This window comes from Triticum aestivum, chromosome 6A (genome assembly GCF_018294505.1).
Source record: "Triticum aestivum cultivar Chinese Spring chromosome 6A, IWGSC CS RefSeq v2.1, whole genome shotgun sequence".
Lineage (NCBI taxonomy): Eukaryota > Viridiplantae > Streptophyta > Magnoliopsida > Poales > Poaceae > Triticum > Triticum aestivum.
This window is the reverse complement of record NC_057809.1, coordinates 53,152,149-53,170,037: the sequence shown is the minus strand read 5'-3', so window position 1 is coordinate 53,170,037 and position 17,889 is coordinate 53,152,149. Positions and strand designations below refer to the sequence as shown.

The window sequence follows — 17,889 nt, the reverse complement described above, 5'->3', positions numbered from 1 at the left end:
CACATTGATCAAAGTCCACTTGAAACCCGATCTCTTATCCATAACGATCATACTGGTAAAAAAACCTACTAGCAGTGCACGTGTCGACCTCAAACAGGTCCTCCCTGACACCCATGGGGAGCCCACCCGAGGCTCCTACAGAGGGTTGCCAAAGCCAAACGAAAGTAAATCTGCCACCGATACTAGCTAACCAAGGATCAGAAAAATCAGTTTTATTAGTCTCCTGAATACAAATGAATTCTAAAGCATGCTCAGAAATGATTTCTTTAAGAAACATTCTTTTTTCAGGTTCACCTAAACCCCTAGCATTCCAGAAAACACCAGCCATAAAAACAGATTACTTTTTTGTTGCACCACACTTGACATTTGGCTTGACGCTGACCCCTCTAGCGCAAGTCTGCTTTAGTTTGGATTTATATAACGATGATAAAAGAATTAATTCGTCTCTAAGTTCTTCATCGTCCTCAGATTCACATTCTGAGTCAGATACAAGGTTCCTAATGGTATCAGGGTCAAAACTTCCCAGTTTTGACTCTTCATCACTATCTTCCACATTATTCTTCTTTCTCATATTAGCAAGAAATAAATCACTCCTAGTTTTTTTCTAAGCTCTTGATCATCGAAATAGTGCTATCTATTTCCTCAGGAGTTTTTCCTAAGCTAACACCAATGCATTGCGTAATGTGCGAAATAAAACTAGGTACTGTATTTAAAACAGTAGGTATATTAGGAGCAATATTTAAATCTGTAGGAGCCATACCTGGGGTCTCCACTTCTGCCTTAAGTAAAATCAGTCATTTTTTGTGACCAGGTGATGCTTCTGTTAGACATGGAAGCCGGATATGCGGACCGGACAAGAGCAAGAGCACTGCGACTAGGCTTGATACAATAGTATATATGTTCCATCGACGGCGATGCAACATCTGCACCGGTTCAAGCAAAGGTTAGCGGGAAATCTGTATATGCATTGACATGTGTAATCCTCCTTCCAGTTCTTAGCCCATATTGATCCGTTATGCTCATAGCCAGGCCGATATATAAGACAATAATAAGCAAGATATATTAACAAAGTAAACAAGTGCTCAGAAAAACTTTCTTTATTCCTGGGTAAGTTCAGTTCAGTTAGTTGGATCATCCATACCGAAATTAGATCATTAGTACTGTAAGCTCGGAATCCATCATGCTTAATTACTTTCTTAGAGCTCTAAAAATAGTTTGTTTCGTCTTCTGTTTAGTAAATAATTGCTCTGAATACCAGGATATCTGTTTTTGTTTGAGAGTGAAAAAAAACTGGGATATCTTAGTTACTTTTATCTACCGAATTGGAAACACAGAACCACCACTGCTCAAGCTACAAGTGCAGAACGACGATGACTATTTGGCTAGAATCAGGAGACACCGAGCTCAAAAACCTGAAACTGAAACTATGTACATATTACTGTAGGCGACAGCAAGAAGAATACAAAAATAGGAATAATTACTGTAGGCGACAGCAAGAAGAATACAAATAGGAATATGCATAAACAAGAAGGATACAGATAGGGTGTGTACAGGTTAATTGGTTGATGGACCGGCTGAATACATGGAGGGAGAATTAACTGAGGATTTGATTGTGTGATCCTTGGGAAAAATGTACTAGTGGTATATATGGTTGTGCTTAGTTTTTTTTTGAAAGAAATATGGTTGTGCTTAGTTTCCTTTTATCCTTGGGTGAATCTCCGGCTATTGCACTGCTCAACATAACTAGGCTCTCATTCTCGTATAGATGATGTACGTGGCTGTGATTTTCATTTAATATATATAGTACTAGGCTCAAGGCAATGAATCCGGTGGTGAAACTTCACAACATGTCACACTTCTGCTCCTTTTACCACACGATATATGTTATTAGGCTCAAGGCGAGTCTTTCATCCTTGTGCTAGCCCGGCTTCTTTCTCGTTCTAGTGATGCTGACCACGAACCGGATTATCTCATAATCCTTGTCACGTGGTCATGCTTATCTTGGTCGGATCACACGAGTGGACCAGAGTATATCTCTCCGGACCGGGAAGGAAAATCTCGTCTTGCTCGACCATGTCTTACGACATGGGTCTAGTACAACGATACATTCTATGTCCTAAGACCTGAGCTAGCGCAAATACTCGGGATGGTGACATACCTGCTTTGAGCCTTATAGTGGGTCTGTCCAACTCGGACCTTATTTTGACTCGGATTCGACATTGAATCTGACCATATCCTTTCGAGTCCATATTATCTGGTTAGTATCCAAGGCTTCATGTCTAACGAGACCGAACTATCCACCGTGTCATATGTTAATTTAGTCGGTTAGGTGTCCACACAGCCCTTTCGACTAGGGACCTTTTAGGACAATCATCATACAATGCATAGTCTCATAAACAAATCAAGTACTTGCTGATACACATTACTGATAATGTCCAAGGATTATCTTTATTTATAAACACATAAAAAATACCATCATACATGCATGATTGCCTCTAGGACATATCTCCAGTAGGTCGTATATGATCACAATTCTAGTGACAAATTTGGGTTCGTTGGTAAAGACACGATACTGTGTGATGGAGGAAGTGATGCCGTCAAGGTTTTATTTTTATGACGACGCTTTAGTGACGGTTAGGGTAACAGAGGAAAACGGCACCCGACCATTTTCTGTTACGAAATTAAAACAATTTAATGTGACACAAGTGAAACGTCACAAAATAGCTGAGATTTTGTAGTGGAACTCTATCTCGAATTGAAGTAGTTTTATACTACTCCCTCTATCATATTAGTTGTCGCTCAAACAGATGTATCTAGCACTGAAATACATCTAGATACATCCATTTCAGAGACAACTAATATGGAACGGATGGAGTATTACTCTATATGAATGACGTAACTAGGTGAAGCTGTATCGTTACTTGCCTGTCGGTATGTTTCGAGAGGATACTTGTTCGCAGCTTGATAATTTGACAAAATAGGCAAAAAGTAATGTGCTCTGTCTGAATCATTCGCTTTCTTCAGAGTTATGACAATCTTCAACCGAAGGAAGGGACTGACCAATCTTCAGAGTTTCCGAATGATTTGTTCTTACAACACAACAAGACTGAATGTGGTGTTAGAAAGTAAATTAACTGACAACGCCACACTACGGTGCACACAAAAGTCAGGTGACGAAGACCATCAGAATTAAGCATAAAAACTTGGTGCATGCCAAAGTACAACAAAGATAAAACAGAGTAGATTATTATCTGATAGTGGGTATTGGGTCTACGACTAGTGAGATCCACGTGACGTCTTCTGGATTAAAGACCAAGTATTGCATCATTTTGTAGGTGAAATGCTTCGAAGCAGAGTATATATGTTTTTGGTTCTACTCAAGCAATCACCAGCTGCGCACAAAGATTCCAATGTGTTGAAAATTGTTTCTTCAGGAGCTTTATTAGAACTAGATTGATGTCTAGAAAATACATGTATTTATGCGGCTTTATCCATGTTTGTACTCTGAAAAATCCTATTTGTTTATGTTGCTAAAATCTTGTAAACTGATAGACGCCGGCGCGCCAGCCCAAATTTGGGCCAATCGCACCGCAGCCATACGATATAGCTGTAGGCAGCCGTCCAATCTGTCACTTGTGTCGTCTTGTTTCTTCCCACTTTAATTATTTCTTTCTTCCCCCAAGCGCCGACGCACCAAGGCCACACCAACATCGCGAATCCCCTTCCCGCCCCGCCCCCCGACGATCCCCCAATGCCGATGACCTCGCCAACTTGCCGCTGCTCGCCATTACCGATCCCGAACAGCCGCAGTTCTAGCCCCCCCCCCCCCCCCCCCCAGTTGCAACAAAATATCCCAGCGCCAGCAGAAGCTTTCCTGCTGTCGGTTTGCAGCAAAATTCACAGTACCATCGCCACCGCAAAAAAGATCTAGAAAAGCAATAAAATCCTCAATGTTTGGTTGAAGCAAAAACATTATAAAGTTCCAGCAAAAAAGGACATCGGTGCCAGCAAAATCAATCTCAGCAGGAGAACTTCCATGGTCGATTGTAGCAAAAAAAAAAGCTAGTTCTAGCAAAAATAAATGCCGCTTCCAGCAAAAATAACAGCAGGGAGACTCCCATTGATTCGATTGTAGCAGACAAAGAAAATGATTGTAGCAAAAAGAATTACTAGTTCCAGGAAACAAACACTTGTTCCAGCAAAGCCAGATCCGGCAATCCAGATCACCCGTTACACCTCGTCGTCGCCGCCCCCTCCATTAGCTTGTACTACACAGTTGTAGCTCGTCGTCGGGTGCATCGCAGTATGCAGCTCGACCAACGGGCGGTTGCAGCTCCTGGAACCGCCCTTTGTAGCTAGCTATCTGGCGGCCGTCACTGGATGCAGCTCGACCATGCCTCGATTGTAGCTCCGCTAGCCAGGGGTTGCAGCTCCCCATTCCGCCGGTTGCATCACGTAGTGGCACCATCGCAGCCTGTGGCCTGTTGTGCCGCCCCTCCGCCTCTCAATATCTTGGTGTAGGCCAGCTCCCCTCCACCTCCCACTCTCGTAACTCTGCCCGGCCCCCTCAAAAACCAGCTCGTGGATGCCTGGTATGGAACTAGAGCACAACAGCTCAAGTCGGACGGTGGATGGACTTTTCTGGTGAGACGTCTTCGTGATGAGGAAGAAGATGTTGGAAGAAAGGGAGTAGATAGATAAGGAGGGGAAGGAATAAAAAACTGATGGGAGGTAGTGCTAGTTGGGTCACGGGGACATGTGGCTAGCGTGGCCCCATGCACTTGCGTCGCTAGCGAGCCGCGACCGGCCGAGCGTTCACCTTTCAGCAAACTCATGCTGAAGTGCTCTTGTGTGATAATTTCATTATGTGTGAAATTTTGCACAAAGAAATTATGTGTTAAATTTCAGCATTATTTGCAGTAATCTCAGCAAATTTGTGCAATTATATGCACTATATTGCATCCTTGGCACAAGTGAACACATGCACGTACTGACTGTCAAACCAGCTCTATGTGTGGTGGGGAACCAATAATCCAAAGTCGGAATGGAGTTAGTAGCGGAACAAGTTATCTTCTCCTGATTTGAGCCAAGCGCTCTAAGTGTCGGTTGACCTACCACGCTTACATTATGAAGCAATGTACTCCCTCCGTCTTTTGAAGAGTGTACTTTCAACTTTGTTGGAAAGTCAAACGTTTTTATGTTTGACCGTATTTACACAATAATATGTTAACATTTATGACATCAAAGTAGTAGAATTAGATTCATGATAAAGTATATTTTTACCACATATCTATTTGATTTCACAAATATTGCTATATTTTTGCACAAACTCGGTCAAACTATGAGATAGTTTAACCCTCTAACAAAGTTGGAAGTACACTTTTTAAAGAATTGAGGGAGTAGCTCCCTGTACGGGCGTTGAGCCCGTCCTGTAAGATTTTTTTTTTCTATATAAACACCACTGACAGGAGCAGAGCTGCAAGCAGGTTCTTACTGATTTCCAATAGGAACAATATATGGAGTCTTTGCTTTCAATACTTGCTTATGCCGCCTTCTTCTTCCTTGTCCTAGCCGTGTTCCGACGCATCTGCCGGCGCCGTGCGCCGGCGCGGGTGATCCCTCAGCCGATCATCGAGATCAGCGATGATGCCGTCACCAGGCGCGCACTGGTTGAGTACGCCGACGCTTTCTCCAACCGCCCAATGTCCATGTTCCGCATCCCTATCGTCAAAGGTCACCGCCGCTGACGGAGCGACAACATAATCTCCGTGCCATACGGCCCGCTCTGGCGCACCCTGCGGTGCAACCTCGCCGCGGAGACCATCCACCCCACGCGCTACGCTTCCTATGCGCCGCTGCGACGGGCGGCTATCGACGACATCGTCGCTAGCGTCCAGTCAGCCGCAAGCAAGGGCAGGGGGTGGTCGTCCGCGACGGCCTCTATGCCGCTGTCTTCTCCATGATTGCACGCATGTGCTTTGGAGACGGCCTGGTCGACGAGGCCGACGTGCGGGCCATGCAGTGCGAGTTCCGGGAGTTCATCCTCGCCGCCGTGGAATCCACCTCCACGTGCGAGTCTAAGCTCTTGGGCTACTGGAGGCGACGGCAAAGAGAAAGAGATCCTGTCGCCTTGCGCCACCGGCTGGCCGAGCTTTTCCTCCCTCTCATCGAGGAGGCACGGCGGCAGTCTTCACGATTTTGCGACGGCAAGGCCCATTCATACGTCGATTCGCTCATCCATCTCCGCGTTCCAGACGAGGACGACGACAATGACGAGCGTCTCCGCCGAGCCCTCACAGAAGACGAGATGGTGAGCCTCGTGTTAGAATTCCTCGGCGCCGGCACGGAGACCGTTGTGGCTTGCGTCGAGTGGACCCTCGCTCACCTAGTCACCCGGCCGGAGATCCAGAACAAACTGCGTCGCGAGGCCATCATCAACATCAAGTACGACGGTGACAACAAGTATCCCTCCGAGGACGAGGAGAGAGAAATACTCCACCGCGGCATGGCGCCGTACCTCCACGCCGTGGTGCTCGAGAGCCTCCGCATGCACCTACCGACGCCGTTCGTCATGCGCGACATCCGCGCTGAGGGAGGAGTGGTCGGCCAAACGGCCATGCCGGCCGGCGGTTTGCGCGTGCACTTCGTCTTGGGGGACATCGGGAGGGACCCCAAAACATGGACGGATCCCGACGAGTTCCGGCCGGAGAGGTTCCTTGCCGTAGGAGAGGAAGAGGCCGTTGGGCCTCCGCCGGGGCCCAAGGAGATCAAGATATGATGCCGTTCGGCGCACTACCGGAAAACGGCCCTACCCCGACGGCCAAACCTATGCCTACGGCTGCTGTCGGCCTAGTTAGAGATATACTGACAGCCCAGTCTTGGCCGTCGGCTTAGCCAGGCCGTCGGGTTATACGGATCTATGCCGACGGCACCCGTCTCCGGAGTGTGACCCCCTCACGTCCGCGGTGTGCCCCCCTCACGGACGGCGCCGCCGCCAGCATCTGGAGGGCGGAAACAGCCGCATCGGGTCTATACGGAGGGGACGTTGCTCCCAAGTGTTTCTATGGGATGACCTACCACAACTGGGTGGTGTTGTGGCATGTTCGAAGAGGCGGCACGCGTCTCCGGGGCGTGGCCCCCCTAACAGACGGCGCCGCCGCCGGCACCTGGAGGGGGAAAACAGACGCATCGGGTCCACATGGAGGGGATGTAGCTGTCGGTTTGGCCCGGATGTTGCTTCCAGGTGTCCCTCTGAGCTGAACTGACACAACCGGGTGGAGAGGTCCACTGTTCAAAGCCCGTACGTGGAAAGTCAAAGGGCTAGACCTCGTGGTCAACCGCTCCAGGGTTAGGCGGGACGGGGGCCTTGGGGGGGGGGGTAGCAATGCCACCAGAGCGTCGCACCGGCCCCTCATACATGCGGGGTGGTGTGGTGGCATGTCCGAAGAGGCGGCACGCATCTCCGGGGTTTGGCACCCCTCATGGACGGCGTCACCGCCGACACCTCGAGGGGGGAAACGGACGCCTCGAGTCTACACGGAGGGGATGTAGCTGTCGGTTTGGCCCAGATGTTGCTTCCAGGTGTCCCTCTGAGCTGACCTGACACAACCGGGTGGAGAGGTCCACTGTTCAAAGCCCGTTCGTGGAAAGTCAAAGGGCTAGATCTTGTGGTCAACCGCTCCAGGGTTAGGCGGGACGGGGGCCCTGGGGGTAGCAATGCCACCGGAGCGTCGCACCGGCCCCTCATACATGCGGGGTGGTGCGGTGGCCTGTCCGAAGAGGCGGCAGGCGTCTCCGGGGTTTGGCCCCCCTCACGAACGGCGCCACCTCCGGCACCTGGAGGGGGAAAACGGACGCGTCGGGTCTACACGGAGGGGATCTTGCTGTGGGTCTGGCCCGGATGTTGCTCCAAAGTGTTGCTATGGGCTGACCTAACACAACCGGATGGAGAGGTCCACTGGTCAAAGCCCGTCCGTGCAAAGTCAAAGCTCGCCCGCCGCCGACACTTAGAGGGGGGAAACGGACGCGTCGGGTCTACACGGAGGGGATGTAGCTGTCGGTTTGGCCCGGATGTTGCTTCCAGGTGTCCCTCTGAGCTGACCTGACACAACCGGGTGGAGAGCTCCACTGTTCAAAGCCCGTACGTGGAAAGTCAAAGGGCTAGATCTCGTGGTCAATCGCTCCAGGGTTAGGCGGGACAGGGGCCCTGGGGGGGGGGGGTAGCAATGCCACCGGAGCGTCGCACCGGCCCCTCATACATGCGGGGTGGTGTGGTGGCATGTCCGAAGAGGCGACACGCGTCTCCACGGTTCTGCCCCCCTCACGGACGGCGCCACCGCCGACACCTCGAGAGGGAAACGGACGTGCCGGGTCTACATGGAGGGGATTTAGCTGTCGGTTTGGCCCGGATGTTGCTTCCAGGTGTCCCTCTGAGCTGACCTGACACAACCGGGTGGAGAGGTCCACTGTTCAAAGCACGTCCATGGAAAGTCAAAGGGCTAGATCTCGTGGTCAACCGCTCCAGGGTTAAGCGGGACGGGGGCCCTGGGGGTAGCAATGTCATCGGAGCGTCGGACCGGCCCCTCATACATGCGGGGTGGTGCGGTGGCATGTCCGAAGAGGCGGCACACGTCTTCGGGGTTTGGCCCCCCTCACGAACGGCGCCACCGCCGGCACTTGGAGGGGGAAACGGACGCGTCGGGACTACACGAAGGGGATCTTGCTTTGGGTGTGGCCCGGATGTTGCTCCAAAGTGTTCCTATGGGCTGACCTAACACAACCGGGTGGAGAGGTTCATTGGTCAAAGCCCGTCCGTGCAAAGTCAATGCCCGCCCGCCGCCGGTACCTAGAGGGGGGAAACGGACGCGTCGGGTCTACACGACGGGGATGTAGCTGTCGGTTTGGCCCGGATGTTGCTTCCAGGTGTCCCTCTGAGCTGACCTGACACAACCGGGTGGAGAGCTCCACTGTTTAAAGCCCGTACGTGGAAAGTCAAAGGGCTAGATCTCGTGGTCAACCGCTCCAGGGTTAGGCAGGATGGGGACCTTGGGGGGGGGGTAGCAATGCCACCGGAGCATCGCACCGGCCTCTCATACATGCGGGCTGGTGTGGTGGCATGTCCGAGGAGGCGGCATGCGTCTCCGAGGTTTGGCCCCCCTCACGGACGGCGCCACCGCCGACACCTCGAGGGGGGGAAACAGACGCGTCGGGTCTACACGGAGGGGATGTAGCTGTCGATTTGGCCCGGATGTTGCTTCCAGGTGTCCCTTTGAGCTGACCTGACACAACCGGGTGGAGAGGTCCACTGTTCAAAGCCCGTCCATGGAAAGTCAAAGGGCTAGATCTCGTGGTCAACCACTCCAGGGTTAGGCGGGACGGGGGCCCTGGTGGTAGCAATGCCACCGGAGCGTCGCACCGGCCCCTCATACATGCGGGGTGGTGTGGTGGCATGTCCGAAGAGGCGGCACACATCTCCGGGGTTTGGCCCCCCTCACGGACAGCTCCACCCCCGACACCTCGAGGGGGGAAACGGACGCGTCGGGTCTACACGGAGGGGATGTAGCTGTCGGTTTGGCCCGGATGTTGCTTCCAGGTGTCCCTCTGAGCCGACCTGACACAATCGGGTGGAGAGGTCCACTGTTCAAAGCCCGTCCATGGAAAGTCAAAGGGCTAGATCTCGTGGTCAACCGCTCCAGGGTTAGGCGGGACGGGGGGCCTGGGGGAGGGGGGGGGGCAGCAATGCCACCGGAGCATCGCATCGGCCCCTCATACATGCGGGGTGGTGCGGTGGCATGTCCAAAGAGGCGGCACACATCTCCAGGGTTTGGCCCCCCTCATGAACGACGCCACTGCCGGCACCTGGAGGGGGGAAACAGACGCGTCGGGTCTACACGGAGGGGATCTTGCTGTGGGTCTGGCCCGGATGTTGCTCCAAAGTGTTCCTATGGGCTGACCTAACACAACCGGGTGGAGAGGTCCACTGGTCAAAGCCCGTCCGTGCAGAGTCAAAGCCCGCCCGCCGCCGGCACATGGAGGGGGGAAACAGACACGTTGGGTCTACATGGATGGGATGTAGCTGTCGGTTTGGCCCGGATGTTGCTTCCAGCTGTCCTTCTGAGCTGATCTGACACAAGCGGGTGGAGAGGTCCACTGTTCAAAGCCCGTCCGTGGAAAATCAAAGGGTTAGATCTCGTGGTCAACCGCCCTAGGGTTAGGCGGGACGGGGGCCCTGGGGGGTAGCAATGCCACCGGAGCATCGCACCGGCCCCTCATACATCCGGGGTGGTGCGGTGGCATGTCCGAAGAGGCGACACGCGTCTCCGGGGTTTGGCCCCCCTCACGGAAGGCGCCACCGCCGGCACCTCGAGGGAGGAAACGGACGCGTCGGGTCTACACGAAGGGGGTGTAGCTGTCGGTCTGGCCCGGATGTTGCTTCTAGGTGTCTCTCTGTTGACGACCCCTTCCCCCTTCACTCTCCTGACGAACTAAGCTACCCCGCCCCCACCCCCACCCCCACCGTCGACGACCCCCTCCCCCTTCACTCACCTGACGAACTAAGCTCCAGATCAAGCACGTGAGGCGGCGGCCATGGCGCTCCCATACCCGCGACCAGGCCACGGCCTTGGAGGACGAAGCTGCTCGAGTTCGGCGCCTCCTCTCCCCTCCCTTGTGTGTGGTTTCGGGAGAGGATAGGGCCGAGCGGTTAAAAAAATAAAAAATCTATATGTAATTATAATACATAAAAAATAAAAAAGGAAAAATATAACTATAAAGAAAATTAAAAATCTAGATGAAATAAAAAAGATAGATATAAATATAAGAAAACATTTAAAAATTTATATAAAATAAGAAAAGGAAAAATAAAAATATGCCGATGGCAAAGCCGCTGGCATAGCTGCGGCCATACGGAAGGTGCTACGCGGATCGGTGACGTGGATAATATATATATATATATATATATATATATATATATATATATATATATATATATATATATATATATATATACTAGCTAAGTGTCCGTGCGTTGCCACGGATTAACAAATATATATATACAAAGAGAAAATTCATGTGACATGAGAGTCAAAGGTCATTTCTATGGGATGATATCTCATGGTCATGATCTAGTAGATACATACATCTGTCATTGTCTTTCTTCCACACTCCATGTCTGAGCTACCACGCGACATTCGACTTCCTTCTCCCACCATGCATGCTTTTATCTCCTATTTCTCCTACCTTTACCTTACACGACAGTACCATGTTTCTTGTCCAACTATCATAATCTTCTCCGGTAGGGCACCCCCTTAGATTATTACTGACTTGTACATGTTGCAAATAAGATCAACGAAAATGGATACTAAATTTCTGATGAGAAATGAGAATTCAGGGCAATATCTTCCCAAGACAATAATAATTCCAAGACAATCTTTTTATACCTTCTGTCAACATTGGGACACACATTCCACACAATAAGCATGCAATGATGTTGATACTTGATTAATTGTCATTATATGTCTACAGTAAAGATAACTTTACTCAAAACCGCCTATCTTAGCCAAATCAACAAATCTCTCTCATTAATGCAATTTTCTTTAGAAAACAAATAATAGATTCTTGCCTATCTTAGCCAAATCAACGGATCTCTTTCATTAATGCAATTTGCTTTAGCAAACAAATAATAGATTCTTTCCTACCTTAGCCAAATCAACGGATCTCTCCCATTAATGCAATTTGCTTTAGCAAACAAATAATAGATTCTTTCCTACCTTAGCCAAATCAATGGATCTCTCCCCGGTTCGCTGGGCGCGTTTCGGTGGGTGGGCGTGGGGGTGGGGGTAATTTGATGGAAATAAACCGGTTGAAAATAAACCGGTTGAAAATAAACGGATCCTGTCTCACTCTTCACTTTCTTTACAATAAACTTCAGAATAGCAATCTTGGCGAGTGATCTCGACGGGGTTCAATCGGCGTGGCGCACCGCTGATTCTTCCAGGAGTGGGTGCTGAGAGGAAGGATCCCAAACCTCCATTGTCAATCGGCCAGAGCTGCATCTTCCTTTGGATCAGAGCGTGGACGGGATCAAGACGGTAGGGTTTGAGGAATTTGTAGGACATGAGGGTTTATGGTTGGCAGCACGAGAACTCACCCATATCTTGGCAGACGGCAGGCCCGAGGTGCGGTCGTGTTCATGCTTCGGGAGCTGCCACATGCTGTCCTCGCCGCCATCAGCGACACCACCGCCATCGCCTGTTGCCACCACTTCAGCGCCACGAGCGTGGGACCGAGGGACGAAGGGAAGGGAAGGAAGTGAATTGACGTACCTATGTTTGGTATATATCACACGAGGAATCAAAACTGGATGCACGTGAAAGCATAGAGATGGGAGAGGAGGACAGAGGAAGGGAAGGGCAAGAGGAACCTGAGGATGTGCGATGAAGGAGCGATGCCAAAACATCACAAAGGGGGACCCGTAGCTCGTCACGTAGCGCGGCCGCCTCATTGCCGGCTGCCACCCCGCGCTACCGCCTCCGTGCGCAGGTTCCGTTCGTGGAGCGTAAGGAGCGCATGACCTGCCTTCACCGCGGCCTGGTCCTCCCCACTATCGTGAAGCTCGCCCGCATCGCCGCCCCAATTGCTCAGGATGACGGATGAAGATCCTGCAACAGCGACGTGGGTGAGGGATGCAGCCGACGATGGATGGATGATTTTCGTGGCTAAACCCTCCCTATCAAAATAACTACTTAAAAAAGGCAAAGATCGATGCATTAGGAAAATTAGGATTTGGAATTGATTGTCATAAAACAAAATTTTATTAATTGATAACGTGCTATCGGTACATGCCCGTTTATAACGTGTCTAGTTAGGAAACTTTGGAAAAGTTAGGAAAGTTTTTATTGTGAGGGTAAAAAAATCAATGTGAGGAGATATGGTGGTGGGATATGGACGAAAATAAACCGGACGAAAATAAACCAGACGAAATATAACCAGACGAAAATAAACCGTGGACGCAATCCTACCAACTGCTCCATTAGGAGTATATATATATATATATATATATATATATATATATATATATATATATATATATATATATATATATATATATATATATATATATATATATATATGACTCATTTTCTGTACTCTTGGGAGTATGTACTCCTATCTTCAATATACCTTGTATATGCATTGATTATACCCTTTATCATTCTCAATATACTTTATTAAATATTCTAAGATACCTCAATACAAGTTTTGTTGAAAAAAATATCATTTACGACCTACTTTTTGCAATATACCTTTTTCACATACAAACAAATCAGTATATACGTAAACCTTTGAAAATATGAGGCACACATGATTTTTTTTCATGAAATCCATTTTAGGGTATTTAGTAATTATTAATAAAGTATATTGAAAATAATAATAAGCTATAAAAAATTTATCTATGTGGTATATGAGGAGCGAGAGTACGTACTCTCAGGAGTACACAACTATTTTCCTATATATATATAGGAAAATGGGTTAATACTCCTAGGAGTACATACTCCCTCCCGCTAGCGACACCAGACCCGCTTAACTTTTTCAATATGGGAAATAAATAGATCCGATGCTAATTATTTCTCTCCAGCACGCCGTAATTAGTTGACCTGATCCTATTCTTTGGGAAAGTCGTTCCTATACAGCTATACTGCCATAAACGAGACTCCGACGCACGGCGAGACGCGAAGCAGGAGATTGGAATCATAGGATCTCATCTCCAACGCGGCTCGTCGATGGGCGCCATCGGCCGCGGCGACTCCCCGTGCAAGCGCTACATGGACCGGCAGCTGGCGGTGACGACATATGTTGGTGGCAGCGAGCTGTTTCCTTCCGTCAGCGTACGAGCAGACGCACCCAATTCTTGTTGACGGTGGCCATCGTTTGATCACCTTCAAGACCACTATACAATCATCTATCAGTTCACTACTTTTCTACTCCAGAAATGGGTACTAGTAGGAATGCCGTACTAGTATTCCAATGCGTGCAATAAGCAGATGTATTATGTGCACATCTAGATTCATCTGGTACAATTGATTTAGAGATTCCAAAAACTGTTGTTGGAGGCGCGGGTATGTTGCGAAAAGATCCAACTAGTAATTTTGCGGATCACATAATGACAATTGCAGTATTGTTGTTTCCTATATTTTCTGTTCTAGCGCCGATTTATCATTTTCTCTTTATTTTATTACTTCCATCTAATTATTTCTTACATGTTTCTACCCCTTTTTATATGTCAGGAAGATTAGTTCTAGTAGCCCTGGAGTAGAGAGCGCCATACAAAATCCAAGTGGTTGTGAAAAGCAGGGGGAGCCATACGAAGATTTTTATAGCACTAATCAACTATGATACATACACTTTATGGTTGCCTCATTTCAGAAGGAGTACATGTGCTGATGTGCTATGTTGTACACAATAATTCGGATGAATTTATGTTAATTTCAAAGCCGACTAATGCATATGTAGTACTGAAAAAACAGTATATACTACCGAAGAAACAGTATATGCTAACCTGGATGATTTGGAGTATATACCACATGGAAACAGTATGTACTACCGAGAGGAAACAGTATATGCTAACTTGGATGGTGCACCTAAAAACAGTATATATATATATATATATATATATATATATATATATATATATATATATATATATATATATATATATATATATATATATATATATATATATATATATATATATATATATATATATGCCTACGGCTAAGCCGTCGGCATAGGTGCCATGTGGCGTCCTCACCTATCCGTCGGCATACTTTACCTTATCCCTTCGCGGTGCGACCCCCTCCACCCATTCTCTCCCCAACCCGACCTGCGCCGCCGCCGCAACACCCGACCCCGACCTGCGCTGCCGCCGCAACACCCGACCCCGACCTGCGCCGCCGCCGCACCCCCCACCCCGACCTGTCGCCGCCGCCGCACCTCCCACTCCACCACGCCCCTGCTGCCGCCGCACACCCCACCCCTGCCGCCGCCCTCCCCCGCCTCCACACCCGCGTCACCGCCCCCGCCTCCACTACAAGAAATCTGTTAATACATGACGGATCTTGACCGTCATGGATCAGCCAAAAACTGTCATGCATTCCCATGCATGATGGATTTGAAATCCGTCATGTATATCGCGTCATAATTTAACATCATACCCTCCATGACGGATCTTGACCGTCATGGATCTGCCTCAAGCCCGGCCAAGCCCAAACTAGGCCCAAGCCTTTGTGGCGGAACTTACCGTCATGGACCAACGCCACGTAGGATTTTCCGTTGACAAACTGGAATGACATGGCTGCCAATGTGGACACTATTTTTCGTCACGAAATTTGTCATGAATCTAGGATCAATTTAAATTTAGTCTCGTCCATTTCTTTCAGTCCAATTTTGAACCAATAAACTTTCAGCACAATGGGTTACACAAAATATTGCCAATTGTGGCCCAGGATATTATTTCCAACGAGTTACATTACACAAAACATTCAATATATAAAATCCTCCATAGGTATCTACACCAGAAAAATTTATAAAATCCATAGGTATCTACAACAGAGCAGTTTGTAAAATCCTCCATGAAATGATAATATACAACATATATTGACAAAATATATCACAACAAGGTTAGGAACTAGTAGTCGAGTACAATCCAATTTACAACAACAGAACATATAAACTACTAAGGTTGTTATTCATGTTTTGTCCTCGGCCCTCCTGCTGGCAACTATATGTCCTGGCAACTATATGTCCTGCGTATTGTGCTGCATAGCACCAAATAGCCTGCTACCCAATCTTACCTACCATATTTACAACATTAGACATTTGAATATATGAATAGATAGTAGAAATAAAAGAATTAGAAGAAACTTCAAAAATCAATTGCATGTTCTCTAAAATCCTTAAATCTTATTGTGCCTACAAATAAGAATAACAAAGTATCTATTATAAACCAACAATAAACATGAGATTGCAAAAAATTAATCCAAAAAGAAATGTGTCAAATGGAAGTCTAATCAAGTTGACTTATAAGTGATAATGTAATAGAACATACATAGCAAAACTCATGTACGATAGCAGTAGCAATTGAGGCCATATAAATCCGCGTAAGATTCTGGCTGGCGTAAGATTCTGATGTTCATGTCTCAACAAGTTTACACATGAAGCTGAATATTTATAGGGGCACTGACAATAGTAAACAACACTTGTTTGTCAACTGAACTTCAAATGGTGTACAAAATAACTAAGAGCCATGGCCACTAATAGATCTACAGAAGTGGCAAATGGTTATGTTAAGAGATATTGAGATAGTGATTAGGATGTATCAGTTATTGATTTTAGCGACATGCATACTGGGAATTACGATTCGAGTGCATAAGATGATAAATTTAACCACCAAGATCAATGGGGCACAAACAAATCAGTTGAAAACCCTGGTGAAAAATGCATAACTCTGAACTAGATGAACTAAATAGGTGCAGTTCAGTAACACTTGAGCTGGGCACTAGAAATAAGAGGAGTGGCAGTAGAGAACTAATCCATGGTTAATCGCGGAGCATCTCCATCGCGGCCACCTTCTTAAGCTCGCGCCATGCGGTGGCACAGCTGCTACCGCTACCTAGACCTGCATCCCAAAAACAAGAGATCATAATCAGACAATTAGAGTGTTAAGTGACCGAAATAAAAACAGAGGAATAACATTAAGAAAAAAAATTGGGATCACTTGTCAGGAGCACTATTAAGGAGAGCGGTTTAGGCATGGAGCAAAGGAGTTGAAGAAAAAATGTGTTCTGTTACTGTGTAAGCAAGTGCTAGCTTGGTGTGTGTGCCTCCAGGTTGAGAGAGAGTGAGCTAAGACGTGGCTTTGGTACTAGTACTAGTAGGTGCACTACTAATATAGTAGTACTACTGCTCTAAACTGACTCACTAATACATGTGCTTAGTACACAAATTAACAGGTTTAAACCTCTGTATTTTTACTATAGGACTGCCACAATGTAATGATGTAATTTTCTTATTAAATTCAGATTAAACTTATTTCTGGAATACATATTCAGCGGGATGCAAGAGACGACAAGGAAAGAAAAAGAAATGCCTAGGGAGAAAACTCTAAACAGAACATGTCCACATTTTCATACAGTAACAGAAATAATGTCTCCAAGAGGGAAATCTAAACTGAATTAGATCTTGGTACAAAACTAAACTGAATTAAAGCTTGATAGAAGACCACATACCACAGTGCAATGGTTTGCCTCTACTTGGTACCCTGCAGTTTATCTCTATTTGGTACCCTGTAGTGTGCAAGATACAGAAACAATTAAGAGAAAATTCAGCGTCAAAGATTCAGAGAGGAAGCACGCAGAGCACACCAACTGCCTGCTGCACCCACATTGTCAGCACGCACACAAAACACACTCTTAGAGATAGAGAAGGCTGCAATTGACCCTGACAGTGTTGGACCTTTGTTATCAATCTATATAGGAAAAAAGGTGAAGCAAACTTTCCAAATACGCATGCATCATTAGGTACTATCTATAAAGAAACAAGGGGATTAACTGATTGACTAAACCAAGGGGCACCAAATAATCTAGCATTGCTAGTGAAAATAGGTACTATAGTAATACAACGATAGGAAGAAAACTCATCAATAAGATTCTAACTTGGAGCATCACCGCCAATGTGGCATTCTGAAAAAAAATTGCCCTAGTGCAGTCGTGGTTCCATTTGAGGTGTGCCCTACAGTCTTATGAAAGGCAAACAAAATAATAAGGTTTCAGCAGCAAGCAGTTGCACAGCTACATCACTCCATGTCTTCCTCCCTCAGATACATCAGCGATTGAA

The 17,889-nt window shown here is 47.5% G+C and overlaps 1 long non-coding RNA gene and 1 pseudogene across 1 annotated transcript; one reads left to right on the top strand and one right to left on the bottom strand.

The window, feature by feature from the left end:
- The first annotated feature begins 5,516 nt into the window (after window positions 1-5,516).
- LOC123129430 (cytochrome P450 89A2-like) overlaps window positions 5,517-17,889 on the top strand; it is a 43,631-nt pseudogene continuing 31,258 nt past the window's right edge.
- Window positions 11,290-12,553, bottom strand: LOC123130242 (uncharacterized). The gene is made up of 3 exons (XR_006463772.1): window positions 12,422-12,553; window positions 12,149-12,323; window positions 11,290-12,047 (listed from the first exon to the last, which is right to left on the bottom strand). It is a non-coding gene; the product is annotated as an uncharacterized lncRNA (long non-coding RNA).